Source organism: Passer domesticus, chromosome 5, assembly GCF_036417665.1.
Source record: "Passer domesticus isolate bPasDom1 chromosome 5, bPasDom1.hap1, whole genome shotgun sequence".
Taxonomy (NCBI): domain Eukaryota; kingdom Metazoa; phylum Chordata; class Aves; order Passeriformes; family Passeridae; genus Passer; species Passer domesticus.
The window spans coordinates 8,399,845-8,414,888 of NC_087478.1; the positions used below are offsets into that span (position 1 = coordinate 8,399,845).

Here is a 15,044-nt window from a genome sequence, read left to right on the forward strand (position 1 = left end):
TGACTTCCCAGTGAACTGGGAAGCTAAAAATACTCTAATTCCATTTCGTATTGTGCAGATTAATGTGGGCTCAAACTTGCAGACTAGCAGTTTGATGTGATTGTAAAAAAAAAAAATTAGGGAAATCAAAGTGAGGGTCATCTTGAAGTACAAGTTAAATAAAGCTATGTCCTTATGGAGAATTATTCCTGCCACTGGATACAAAAAAGTGTATTAAAACATTTTGTGTTTACATGTCGCAATATTAACCTTCAGTCCCATTCCCGAAATCTGGTTCTCCAGGAATATTAAACCACCCATGCCACTCTATGGAATGCAATATTGATGTAAAAAACAGCAAAAATTCAGGGCCCAAGGTGAATTGTCCCCACTCACGGTTTGTGCTGCTGAAATTCAGGTGAACAAACAGCCCCTGTCAGTGACTCTCAGGGCAGGCTCTGGGCTGTTTACAAATCAGTTCTCAGCAGCAAACAGGATTACAGAGATCTCGTTTTTCTGCCTGTGAAACTGGGTACTGCAGCAAGCAGAATTTCTTTAGTCACTTGTTATTTCGAAGTACTTTCTAGGTAGGTGTGTACAAATTCTTCCAAGACCATAAGAATCATTATGAGGAGTTGTTAATAATTCAATGTTAAAAAAGATGAACTGATGGAAGTGGGTTTTCTCACAGTATAACATTATCTGTCTTTTAGATGGCTTGGACATCAATTTGGAATGATTTGTCACAGAGCTTCACTGCAGTGGTTTAAAGAGTGACATGGGCACATAGATAAAGCCTGTTTTCTCCAAGTATTGGGTAACACAGGAAAAGGAAATAGATGTAAACAAAATATTTCCTAAATTACTTAAATTAGATCAATCAATCTCTTGAGGTAGTTAAATAAAAAAGATAGTTGTGTAATCAAATTATTTCAGATTTCCAAGATTTTGTAAACAACTTCTGAAGCATCAGGTATCACTGTTTTCAAAGGAGATGCTGAACTGCATTGTACTTTGCTCTGACCTAATCTGATCTGACACCTTGACTTTCTTATTCAATGGAAAGGATAAAGGAATTCAAAGAACAAAACAATAATCTTCTGCAATTAGTTTTGCAATGTAGTATGTTACAACATAGAAATATGATGTAAAATAATACAGAAAAATCTTTAGATGTCAGCTTAAAGAAAGAAAACCACTATGAGCACTCTCAAAAATTGCACAGACTTTATTTCAAATTCCTTGAAGCATGTTCTATTCCAAAAACCTAACTAGATCATACATAAGGTGTGACTGAGAAAATCTTGTATGAGAATATTCAGGTTTCTTTGAGAAAAAATAAACAGGTGATTGTTCAAATTTACATTAAACAGAGAAAAATGCCGATTAAATATTATTATCCAGGGTTTTTTTTATCCAGGTTTTAATTATTATCCAGGTTTAAATCTTTATCCAGGTTTATAATTCTGATGTTTGAGGATTACCATATAAAATTAGGTAAATATGACTTCAAGTCTCTGTATGAAAAGTCTGAAAAAAGCAACATTACCTGTACTTGTACTGTAAAAATGCAACTTAAAATTCAACTGAAATTGAAGGTATTAAATTGCAAATGATCTAATTTATTAATGACTAAAGCTTGAAAACATTTCAGCAAGCAGAAATTGAGCCTTAAATCCCTATTTTTGCTCCACATTCCAACAAAAATAATAACAAAAACAAAAATTTAAAAAAAAAACCTTTGGAAAAAAAGAACTATATTAAAGAATCAAAAGTTTTGGGGATTCCTTTAACCCTTGGTAAAAGTAACTGATAACAGACCTGTTTGAACTGTTTCTAATTTAAAAAATAATAATTTGTTGCCTGAAATATTGCTTGAAAATTGGGAAGATGTGTTATGGGTTTTTTTCCTGTACAGAACTTAGTGTTGGAGCCAAAAGTCATTGGGGTCTATATTATTTCTCCTTGATTGTAATGGAATAATTCAGGTACAAAATAGGACACTTTGAAATCTCTGTAAATACAACAAGTGGAATTCTATTACGATCTTTGTATTTTATGGTCCATTTGAAAACTTATGAAATTTCCTTGATACATGAACACCTTAATAATTAAGGTACATGAATATGTTCTAGGCAACTTTTCAAATATTTTTTTTTAGGTACTTAAATATTATCACTTCTGGAAAAACTGAATTAGTCATTATTGGGGTGGTTGGGGGGGATCTAACTGATTAGAAAATGCAAGGATTTGAGGACAGTTTCATTCAAGTCAGTAAGATGACAATAATCTTATAGCATAGCTATTTCCTCTGCATATTGGAGATCAGATTTCATTAATGACATCTGATGGGATGAGCATTTTTAGGTCAGCATGTATTGACATTTTCCTTCACAGAATCCAACTAGAATATAAAATGTAAAATACTTGAAGGCAAAGAGATTTCAGACAGCCAACCTTGGTGTCTGGCAGACATGGGCAGGTAGCAGCTGTGTTCTCCAGGTTCTGAGCTCTGTTTAAGTCTCTGGAAGGACACAGCATCTGTGCAGGGTTCACACACATTTGAAACCTGTAGAATATTTCGAAGTCATCATATATATATGGTGTAGCTGATCCTGACTGTTTTTATGTGGAAATGCAGTGGTTCAGTACCTGCCAAGGGAACAAGAAACTTCAGTTCTGAGCCTTCCCCAACAGAGATGATGTTGAGTTGCTCAGATACTTCTGCTTGTAAGGAGAGCTCTGTCTGAAATGTGGCTTACTATTGAATTTCATTAAAAAAAAGTGGTTGGGACCATTCTCTTTTTACTTGGATCTTGCTTTGTGATTTTCAACTAGTCCATCTTCCAAATTGTAAGGCCTAAGTTATTATTTAGTGTTGTAATTCAGGTACTTTCTGGGAACTGTACTTTTTTATCACAATATTATACAGAAGTAAAATAGAGTCACTATTTCTTGATCTCATGTACATTTTCCCCTGGCATTATTAGACATGTTTCTGTTATTCCCCAAACCATGTAGTTATGAAAACGTAGCTTTCTTAAGAATTATTTCCAATGAAACCATGAAATGCTCCAGTCATAGCACTGTGATCCTCACTCCAACCGATTTTTCTTTTTTTTGGTGCATTACATTGACTTTAACAAATGGGATTGTTTATTAGTGTATTGCTATGTCACAAACTTTTATGTCTAGTAAGTACCTTATTCCTACATTTATAACATGTTAAACTTTCTTCTCTTTGGAAGTTGGCACTGTCAGTCCAAAATAAAATGTGTAGAAAAACTCTACACTTTAATTCAGATCTTAAATTGGATTTTTTGAGTAATAGTAAGACTTCACATGGTAAAGATGGGAGAAAGGTGTTTGCCTTCTGATAGTATGGAAGTAAAGAAAATAGTTATTTGCAATTTTAGTGAAGTTTGTAGAAAGATACAGAATAATAAGTTTACAGCTCTATGTCTACTTCCGAATGCCAAGAAGAATTCCACTGAAGATCCACTTACCTATATAATATTATGCACATAGCTACGAATTTTGACTGTAAGGGACCTTTACCTGGAGTCTCATTCCTGCCAAGCCAAAAGGGCATGTTAATAACCCAGAAGTATTAAATCCTAAAAAGTCCATAAGGCCTTCAAGATGATACAGGTAATTTCATGATACAGAACAATCATCCTGTAGTAGTGCTTGTACTAGAGTGGCTCCTTAGTCTTTGGAAGAGTAAAGGATTTTCTGTTGGCTTGATTTTTCTTTCCTTTTCATAAATTTATTGCTAAGAGGCCAGTAAGGACAGAGTAGAGACACAGTGATACACATCTACTAAAAGAAACTCAAAGACACAGGGAAAATATTTGCAAGCTTTTTGCATGCTCATGTGTTCCCTTTCCATTTCAAAACAGCTCACATCAGAAGGAAGCATGTCTGGAACAGCCTTTAAAGATATGAGACAAGCAGCATTAGTTTTGGTACTGCCCAGAAGCTCTGTTCTATGAGGGTTCAACTTTCAGTGGCAATTCCTTTTTCTGAGCATTTCTCATCAGAGCCAGAAGACTGCTAACAACTGTTGTATTGCACAGCAGCACCCAAGTGGCTTTAACCCAGGCCTGGGAACTTGTATACTGCTCATGTGCAGTCAGACTGCATTGCAAAATGCACAATAAATATGGGACAGGCCTGTGTTGGAAGGTTCGGCTGCATTTTATGGCAGGCACAAAGGTAAAAAAGAGCAGGAAGGAGAGAAAAAGAGCATTAGCATGATCTGTTTACAGGAAAGGAAAGGTAAAAACAGAGGAAAGCTGTGTGGTGAAAAACAAACTACCATGTTCATAATTTATATTCATATATATGTTCAATAACAGAATCTATTTTCATGGGAAAGATGAGTGTGATTTACCTGCCCATGTGCAATGACAGGGCCATTTGCAGATGCTGACCAGTCACCCCAATGAACAGAAGGTCTCATTATTTCCTAATTACTAGATAATGTGCTGAACAGCACCCCATGAAATTAACCTTTAAGATGACAGTAAAAGGAAATGAGTCATTCCAGGCAATGCTCATCATGGTGTGAGCTCTACACTTGCTAAATGAGTTCTGTCATAGTGTGGGTGAAGTGGAATCAATCCATATAATTCATACATTTTCTGCTCATACAGACAGCTTTGGAACTGCTAAGTAGAAATAAGCATTGACTTATGTCTAACTAAAGCAAAGTTATGTATTACATTAACTGATTATACTTTTCAGATGGGTCTGAAGTAACTGAATAGAAAGAACTAAGAGTTCCTGAGTGTGTGAAAGAGATGATAAAATGAATCAAAATTCTAGGAAAGTACTTTCATGACTGGTGCTAATGGGGAGGTAGAAAGTTTTAATCTTAGACAGTACTAAAGAAAGGAAAGATAAATCTTTCATCATCTTATTCACAGAACACTGTAGTATTCTTAGAAGTATCAGCCTATCTCAGAGATAGTAATACCTCTGTAATTCACACAGTAGAAACTGACTGATTAGTTTCAAAACAGGGGCTTTCTTCTGATTCAATAGCTGTAGAGAACACGAGACAAGAAAAACACTTCCCACTGTTTTGGAAGGAGTGAAGATCCAAAGAAGGAACTGAAAATACCTTCAAGCACGACAGTGATCCTTGTTGAAAAAGATGCAGGCAGACTGGTAGATATGATAAAAACAGTTTTACAGTAGATGAGCATGAAGCACACACTGCTCTATCTGGATGAATACCGTTCAATGGTGCATATGGATGGGCTGCAACGCTATCTCAGAGGTTCTGTCTCTGAATGGAGACTAGCGAGGAGAGCACCTGACAGCTACAGCAGATAAACTCTTCTGTTGCCTACACTTTCCATAGATATGGAAAAATTTGGTGCCACCTAATGGACAACCCCCTGCTTCCAAATTCTGAATGTGTTTTACAGGAATTCTTTTGCAAGGCATCTAAAAAGGGATCTCCCTACATTTGTTAATGCTTCACATGAAGAATTTCTCATTCAGCATCCTTAATCACATATCTTCAGATGAAATATGAATTGTTTATATGTGAAGGCTTAATAAGACCCATGGGCAATACAAAGATTTTTGTATTTGCTGGCTTTAAATTTATGAGCTGGGGTCATCTCACAGCTTCCTCAATTGCAGCAATATAGCAACACATAAAACTAAATTAGTGCACCTAAGTGCTCTAATCTGTTTACGGGCGAAATTAAACTAGCTATTCTGTCAGACACATAAATTATTCTACACCATCCTTAAGCAAGTTTACTGCTACAGCTGTATGGACATTGCTATCTCTTTCAGTAGAAATTATGACTACGTCAACAAAATATTTAGCCCAAGGGGTTCATATCAGCACATGTACACTTGCAGAGTATATTAGCAAAAATGAGTTGGACTATGGACTATAACAATGACTTCCATAATGAATAATACTGCGAACAATTGTTATTCCTGAAAAAGCTTTTAGGGATAACTTGATTGCATGTCATGTTCTTCAGGAAGCAAAACAGGTAAGAAAACCTTGAATCAGATGAGCCACCAGATACCATGAATTAAACATATCTATCTGTGATGTCTGTGTAGATATATTATGTTGATGTATGCTTCAAGATGCAATATCTCCTCTTCATTGTTTGAGCCTGCCCTCCCAGTAGCATCATCCCTAGCTGGAATGTGACCATTAGTATTAGAACTGCAATTTGAACATCATGCTTTGTTCTCAGCTGCCACTGAATTCAGTGGTACAAGTCATGGTCAGTTTGATGAATTCCAATACAACTACATGCTTTGAAGAGATGCATCTCTGAATGAAACCAATTTTCCATCTGCAGTTTACATTTACAGAATTTCAGGTTGCATAATGAGTTTCGTTATTTTCATTTTCCTTGAAGAGAGAGACAGTAGAATTAGGAGTGTTCCTGAAGGCCTCCAAGCAAGGAAAAAGAAGAAAAAAGATTGGAAATTGTATTTCTATTGCTTCCATTGACTGGAATGAACAGGGAAAAGGGGATTGGACTCTTAATTTTCTTTGAAATTTATTGTACATATATCAAGGTCAGTTTGGATGGGGCTTTGAGCAACCTGACCTAGTGGAAGCTGTTTCTGACCATGGCAGGGGGTTGGGAATTATGTTATCTAATGGTCTTTTCTAACCCAAAGCATTATATGATATTATCATTCAATAATTCAATACAGTATTTATTTTCATCTATTAAAAAATCAAATTAGATTAATCTGTTTTGTTACTTTAAGAGAAAGTAATTATTAGCTGTGGTGAAGATAAAGATATGCCTTTGAAATGGGATGAGTTCATAGGCAATTTAGCAATTCTTTGGATGATTTTCACCAAAGAATTGCTCAAAGACTTTCATCTCTAAAGAATACAATATCATTTGTGACTCACTTATTTATCATATTCAGTATGTTTGCTGTTTCAGTTAGAAATTTTTAATTTTTGCATTTATTTTTCTTTATTTTTAGCTATTGTTGCCTAACTGATTCCCAATATTTCACATATGCAGTGGAAGTGGAGTGGAGCCTCTTTTGAGTGGAGGCTCCTTTTACTTAAATTTTCTGTAAACTACAGAAAATAATTTTTATTCTGTTAATTGCAGCAGCTATTTTTTCACCTTTTGCCTGGGAAAGAATATTTAATGGTTTGATGTGAAAAAAACCAGCGATGGTTGTTTTACTCTTGTACACTGTGTGACACTAATAATTTTAATATTTGACACCTGGGAAGAAGACTCAGACATGTTTTATAGCTTTGGTGAAAAGAAAGAAGTCTTAAAAGATTAAGCAGTGAAGTGATCAAACTCTTTTGTCCTTGTTTATCCATAATATATATTTGAGCTTGAGTCTACAGATGAAATGTTAGTTTAACATTTACGTTTGGAAGTTTAAAAAATAATGCTCGATATCTCACTTGGGCGTATATTTGAAGGAGAATAAACTGCTGCAATACTCAGTCAAGTTAAAGTGAGGATGCCGTGCTGGGAATTTGGTAACAGTTCAGTGTTTAAATGTGGTTTTGATATGTAATTAAAACACATAAGTTTGAAGAATTGGGGGCAGAGTTTGTCTTAGGGCTGGAGTGTAGTTGCTAAGTGGAGACTATGAAAGCATCAAAGCAGACAGGCTTATTGCAGTTGTTGTGACAGGACAAGGGGTTTGGGCAGCAGTTTCTGGTTGCTGTGCAGCAGTAGGAGCAGTGGGTCGAGTACCTGCACCACAGTGTTGTCACAGAGCACTCAGGCTGGGGACACATCTTTCCAGCACCTTTCCTACCTGCACCTGCCACAGTTCCATCAAGCCCAGCTCTCATCTTTTTGACCCATATCAAAACCACAAACCATATCTCGTAGGCAGTCTTATTACTTATGAGTTTTGATGCTGTTGCTTCAGCAGAAAAGCTCCTATGTGCCTTCAGGAGGTTTGAAAGCCCTGAACTACCAGCCCTGTCCTGCTTTGGGTGGTCATCAGCTGCAAGCAGGGCTTTGCAGGGCATTCCTGTGTTTGCTGTCATGCTTGGGGTAACAGCGACTTCTCCCACGAGGAAACTGCTTTTCCTGGAGTGGCACAAATTTAATTTCTACAATTGTAGCTATCAGTCAAGGAATGTGGTATCATAAGTTTGTTTTGCTTGTCTTCTGGGTGCTTACATGGTGAATTCAGTATATTAATTGTTATCATAAGAAACATAAATACACAGGGACTGGCTGGTGAGAGATCATTTGTTTTAGTGTTGATAATGAGAAGAAATAGCAGCTGCTGCTAATCAGTATGCATGTGAGTATTCAAAGAAGTTGATTAGGTATATAGCTGCCAGATAATCACCGTCACCAACCAATCTTGCATGTACAGAGTAGCTTAAGTAATTGTGCATTCAAATTTCTTTTAAAGAACCTTACAGAGAATGACAAAACTATGGGTGTAATCCTGCATCATTTATTTGCAATGCTATTTTGTCATGCATGAATTCTACATTTATTACAATGAACCTATTTGTTAGAATAATGCTACTTCTTTGATCAAGTACTGCAGATCAAATTTGTATAAAGAGATATTAATTAAAAAAATTCAGCTTAGAGTAACAAGTATGTTGAAGATGTGTAAACACCAACAGAATTACATTCTAAGGTATTGAGAAGAATATTAATTATTTTAAATTATTTAATTTGAAATGAAATTTAAATATTTTATATTATTATTTTTAAGATCATTTTAGTTGTGTATTATGGACCATTCTCACTGAAATGTATGACAGTCATTACAGGGGCTCACCTTCCTTTCTCTAATTTGTGTTGCAGTTTTATAAGTGTGGTTTTACCCTAGCAGGCAGCTACACCCTGTGCAGCCTTTCTCTCACTCCCCTGCACTGAGGTGGGAAGAAATCGCTCTATCCCATCAAAACCTGTACAGTCAGTTGAACTGCACTCTTAAATATGACCATACACAAGTTTTCATACCTAGATTGATTAGATCTCTCTAATTCTACTCATAAAAACTACTCACAAACCATATTTAATCAAATCAGATTTTTTTTTGATTCTTAGTTCCTAACTCAGATTGTGCAAGACATGGCTTGAGCTTCCAGGAAAGGCTACTTTGGGATCTCCAATTTTGGCTGAGCAGCCTTAGCATCATGAGGGAAATTTTTTGCTCTGAACACAGCACCAAAATTAGACTATCATTAATGTTGCTAATCAGATGTTCCTAAAAATGAGCTTTGTGTCTACATTTATCACTAAACTCTGAAGAACAATTAATTATTGAGAACTGAAATCCTGCAGTTTTTCAACTTCTTGTTAAAATGACATTTCTAACAGGTAATTATTGGTGTGTCTCATTTTTCTAGCATATATGGAACCTCTACGTCTTAGGGTTGAATAAGCCTAACATTTATCACTAAATTATTTTATGAATGAATTATAGGGATACAAAAGTTGGAGAGTTAATACCCAGCCCTTAATACTTTACAAGTACTACCTCCTACAACCCTATTGTTAGTAAGATTTCTGATGCACTTAGTTTTACTAATAGCACTTGTCACTTGGATATCTCAAAGTTAATGTACAATAACATTATCTTTTCACTGTGCCTTTTAACACATAAAGAAACTGAGGCACACAGAGACTAATTGATGTGTTTGTGCTGCTCACCTGGCTGGCTGTAGCAGAAGCAGAACTAACAGCTCTGTCAGTCTCTGATGGTGCCCCATTAATTCCCTTCACCTGAGGTTCACTGTCTTTCAGTTCCTTCTTCTCATTGATAAGGTACAGCTGTCAGTTTGCTAAACTGAGGAAAAAAAGTCCATTTCATTTTCTAGGACAGATTTATCACTTTAAATGACAAAGGAGGGAATCAATACACATATTTTTAGGTGTCTGAAAAGTAAATATCTTACCTCACCTTGTATTATGGGCTCTTTTTCTAACCATAAGTGGAAGAAGGATATCCGAGGGATGTGATTCATCTCATTCCAAAAAAGTGTCAGCTGAGATGAGCCATCCTAAGAGGAACCTGCTTCTCTTCATTCATTAACTACTCAAAATTCCTAGACAGCTACTGAGGCAAGACACATACCTTTTTACAGACAAAAATTGGTACATTGACTCTAAGCCCAAAAGAAGGTAAAACCAAAGCAGCTGTATGCATGTGTACATGACAGTTGTTCCCTGCAGACACACATAATGCTTTCCATGCTTTTTTATTTATTGTTCTAAATCTCTTCAAAATTAGATGAAGAATAAAAAAAAAAGATAATTTTATGCATTTTCACTTGTGGTTTACTTGTGGTTTCACTTGTGGTCCATTGAAACCAGCCAATTATCAAACAAATTTTTTCTGCATACTTTCTAGAGATATGGACATGTATATGTCATGAATTTGTACATTTAGCTACTAGAAGAGAAACATAAAACATGATCATTTAAATGAAGACATTCCAATGACGGAAAAATTTAGCTCAACTTGATTTAGAACACAAACAAGTTGATTCAGAGATAATATAATGGATTTACTTTATCTTGTATTATGAAAAGCATAAGTTCCAAAAACTTTTCTTAAAAGGAGAATTAGATGCATTATATGAAAAATAGATATGTACAGGAGGTGAGAACTGCATAGCACTGGCCAGAAATTTGTATTCACTTTCCTCAGCTTTCAGGTTACATGACTCTCACAAATGAGATAACAGTGAGTAAATTCTACTTTATATTTTAATAATCACATAATGTCAGAACTGTAAAATTACTCCCAGGGTACAGAGGATGATAATTGACAGAATGACTCCTATTAAAATGCATCAAGTAAGGATCTCACTCTATACCATGTGACAGACTGGCATTTTAAGGTCTTCAGCCATTCTCATTAAGGCTTGACTTTTTGCTTAAACAGTGGTGCCTGCTTACTGTGAGTCACAAAAATTTTCTGTTCTTGTTTCTATATGACCTGAAGTAGCATTGGCATGCAATGCATAACCATGGCCTTTGCTCATTCCTAGCAGGCTTTCAGTATTTAAATTATCCTAATAATTCCATTATTTTCTGAATTGGCCTCTGTAGTCCCTTAGTGGTGACACTGCTGGAGACCAGCCAGGAATTCACTGAGCAAGGGTGAGACCCCCTGATCTGTGTGAGGACAGCCTCTTCAAGAAGCCCCAAGAGACTCAGCATGCTTGGGGTACTCATTCAAGAGCAACTTTTCTTTGGCATCAGTTCTTTCCCTGTTGTACTTTTCAAATACAGCCATTCTGTCCCAAGCACCAGGATGTGTATATGCAATTGGTATGTCCAGAGAGCAAGGGATGCCAAGAGCTGAGCCTATTTCTCACTCTCTGGGACTGTAAATTGACAACCATATGATAGTCTCAGAGATGTGCCTTTTGCACACATTTAGAATCTGATAGTTATCTTTTGTTTCTCTACCTCATGCCCCTGAGAGACACTGGAAAATGTTGCTGGGTTACTTTTTGTCCTTGTCTTCTTATCTCAGGGTCTTTGCCCTGTTCTTTATCTTCCTGCCAGTCTTTTTAAAGTTTCAGGCTGCACTTTGATTTAGTCAGTGCTTTGCTGAAGTATGGTTCCACCTTGTCTTTTTTAAGCTACTTTTCCCTACCTGAGCAAAGTGTCCTATGAAACTGCATTTTAATGAGTTAGGATTTTAATGACATGGTAACCTATGTGCCATGAATCACTCTTTTCTTCCAGCAAAATTCTTCTGGGAGTTCTACACACATAAATTCCCACTCATATTTAATTCATAGAATCATAGAATATAGTCATAGAATATCCTGAGCTGGAAGGGGCCCAGAAGGATCCTTGAGTCTGATGCCTGCCCCTGCACAGGGCAGTCCAAAGCATCACACGATGCACTTGAGAGCCTTGTGCAAGTGCTCCTGGAAATCTTGGTGCTGTGATCACTTCCATGAGAAGCCTGTTCTTTTTCCTAATATCCAGCTTAACTCCCCTGCCAGAGCTTCATGCTATTCACTTTTGTCCTGTCACTGGTCACCAGAGAGATCAGTATCTGCCCCTCCACTTCCCCTTGTGAGGAAGCTGTAGACCACAACTGGAGCTCCCCTCAGTCACCTCTCCTATAGTCAGGACAAACCAAGTCACGTCAGACTCCCCAAAACCATTGCAAAATCTTTGAGAGAAGTCTCATGATGGCAATAGAGCTGTGTTTTTATATAGATTCTGTTTGACATGTTTGCTGTCATAATTTAAATTCTTAGGCAGAATAGAAACTAACTAAAAAATAGAGAGGGATTCTTTAGACATACACTGTAACTGCCACAAGAACTGTTTGTTTGCATTTCATGGCATGTGATTCTTGCCCCTGCAAAGGAAAATTTCAAACCCAAATATCACTCCATTCACAGATGTAACTGAAAGAAGTAAGACTAACAGAACTGCATTTGTGTAAAGAAGAATAAATTATTCCTCAAAAAAGGGAAATTGAAATAAACCTCTCTGAATTTAGAATCCATAAATATAAATATATAATGCAGGCAGGGATATACTAATCTAAATTCATATCTGGCATTAAACTCCCAGGAAAATAATGTTTTTATCTATTCACCATTCATTAAAGAGATAGCAAAGAGAAATTCCTGCAGCCTCATTGTTAACTATCTTTGGGTGAATCTTAAGGTGACTTGGAATTAACAGACATTTTCATTCTACCATATATTATTTCATAATTTTAAAAAATCTGAATTAAAAGTAAACTGCTTTTAAAAGTAGAGGAGTTGGGGTTTTTTGAGCACAGCCTAATAATGAAATGTTTAAGACTTTCAAGTCAATTAGAGCATTTTACAGAAATGTCATTTTTCTGGCAAAATCATTATAACCTCTTATATGATGTTACTGAAAACAAAGTAAATACCCTCTGCTCTATAGCTTCAGTGAATACTGTGAAGGCAGGGGGAGTGGGTGGAAGACAGAGACAACCACTCACCTGATGTTCATGTGGCAAGAGAGAGAGCTCATTCCTTGAGCCCCTCTTTGAAAATGGAGTTTTCCTGGCTAGCTCTTTGATCTTTGACACCACCCAGCTCCCGCACCAGTGAGATGTCTGTAGCTTAGGATAGAATGTAATTGGTTGAGTTTCCTGTCAGTCAACCCAGGGGCTGTTTGGGTTTCTTATCTCTAGCTGAGTTAATTGCCCAGTAGGAGCCAGTATGTGCTGTGTTATACTGTGACAAACCATGCTGCAAAGAACCACTTGTTTTTCTAAAACACTGAATAATGATAATGCACCACGACATTTTGTTCAGCATGGTGTAATTGATCATTTGCCTGCAACTCTAATGTAAACTGATCTTTGAGGCTATAGTGGTGAAAGCCAGATAAACGTATCATTTACATCATACTTATTTTCATAAACAGTAACTCTAAGCTTCATTTAACTTGCCAGAACTTCAATTAGGTCACACAAGTACAAGCAGATCATCACTTGTTGCTCTAGCATAGTTCAGACTGAAGGGTGATCTATGGAATCGTGTGCCAGCATGTATCAAAATCTGAAGGCAGTGATGGGGTGTATAGCTGCCAAAAAATGCCAAGTACCCCCCAAATACAAGGTTCATTTGCTCTGACCATATTTTTATAAATGTCATGTTATAGTAGTATAGCAGCTATAAGGCATAAGAGGGTCCATTGTATAATTTCTACTAGATGAACAACATATCCATTTTTAAGAATCATGAGTGTTGCCTATATAATAATTATTGTAATATGTGGAAAATATTCAGCCTGAGTGTGAATGACAAATAGAAGAAGAAGTTAAGGTGCCGACAGAAAATAATGGGTTTTGGTGTGATTCATTCAGTTTGGGGAAATACATTAACACATTGACTTTCATCAACCTATTTTGAACCATCAAAAAGGTTTAGAAATAAAAGAAAAATAACAGGAGAGAATAGACCATAAAGTGATTTAGTGTTGAACATCAGACTACAAGTTTATATTGTTTCTCCTTATTCTGAATGCACATTTAACTTTTATAGCACTTTCTGGGATTTCAAAGTAATGTTTCTGAATTTTAATTCTTACATGATATAGAAAGACACTAATATTCACATTTTACTGCTTGAAGTTTCTGGTCTATAGAGTCCAATTTCATTTTCCTCCATGAGCATTGGATCAGTGAAAAATGAGATTCAAACTAACATGTTTATTATGTATAAGAATAAACAATACAAACTATGAAGAAGCAGAGAATGAAGCCCAGAAATCTGTGGGTATATCTATGGTGCAACTGAAATCAGAGGCTGTATTCTAAGATTGTAATATGTAGATATTTTAAAATTCCAGTAAGACAGCAGTTCTGAGACTTTAAAATGAATGCAAAACTAATAGGTTTAATACACAAATAGAGCTGGAAATAATTACGAACACTTAGTGACACAGCAAACAGTTTTTCCACTTCTTGAGTGCCTTGGGTATACGGAATAAGGAAAGCTGCAGTATAATACTGCATTAAAAGTGACTGAGATTAGCTTTATAATAGTGTACATTATGTCACAAAGGGGAACAAAATTCAAGAGATGTTCAGTGTTCAATTTAATATTTCTGTATTTTAATCAACTATGTCAACACTTGTGTTTAGAGTAATCAAATCCTTGGATGATTTTCAGATTCCTTTAAATTTCAACTTTAATCATGCAGCTAGCTCATGTCTGAAAGATGAGTCCAAAGAGGAGAGAAAATATTAGAAATTATGTAAAATGGTTGAAAACGGACATAAATATTGTGCCTTCCAGCTGACAGAAACTCTAATACAAAGACCTGTTCTATCTGCATATTTTATTTTTTTTTTGTGCTGTTTTATCAACAGTAATGTTATATCTACAACCACATTCAGTCAAACTGTACAGATTTATCACCCGCATGATGGAATGAGAGATAAATTTATTGAGAGTGTGGGAGCTGATATTGCTAAAATTAAGTTGTTGCTCACCCAGCAAATTAATAATGAAAGACAGAAAGAATGCTAGAAGAAATAATATATTTGATTGTCAGGGCAATTACTAGTACTTCGTC

At 36.0% G+C, this 15,044-nt stretch overlaps 1 protein-coding gene and 1 long non-coding RNA gene across 12 annotated transcripts in view; one reads left to right on the top strand and one right to left on the bottom strand.

Moving 5' to 3' along the window:
• The window catches only part of PCLO (piccolo presynaptic cytomatrix protein), a 322,004-nt gene that overhangs the window by 219,389 nt on the left and 87,571 nt on the right, over positions 1-15,044 (top strand). The window lies entirely within an intron of this gene.
• On the bottom strand, positions 466-13,071 carry LOC135301236 (uncharacterized). 2 transcript variants are annotated; one of them, XR_010362970.1, is made up of 4 exons: positions 12,958-13,071; positions 9,902-10,080; positions 9,657-9,792; positions 466-2,631 (listed from the first exon to the last, which is right to left on the bottom strand). It is a non-coding gene; the product is annotated as an uncharacterized LOC135301236 (long non-coding RNA). The 2 variants fall into 2 exon arrangements; XR_010362971.1 differs by lacking the exon at positions 466-2,631 and adding an exon at positions 6,889-8,063.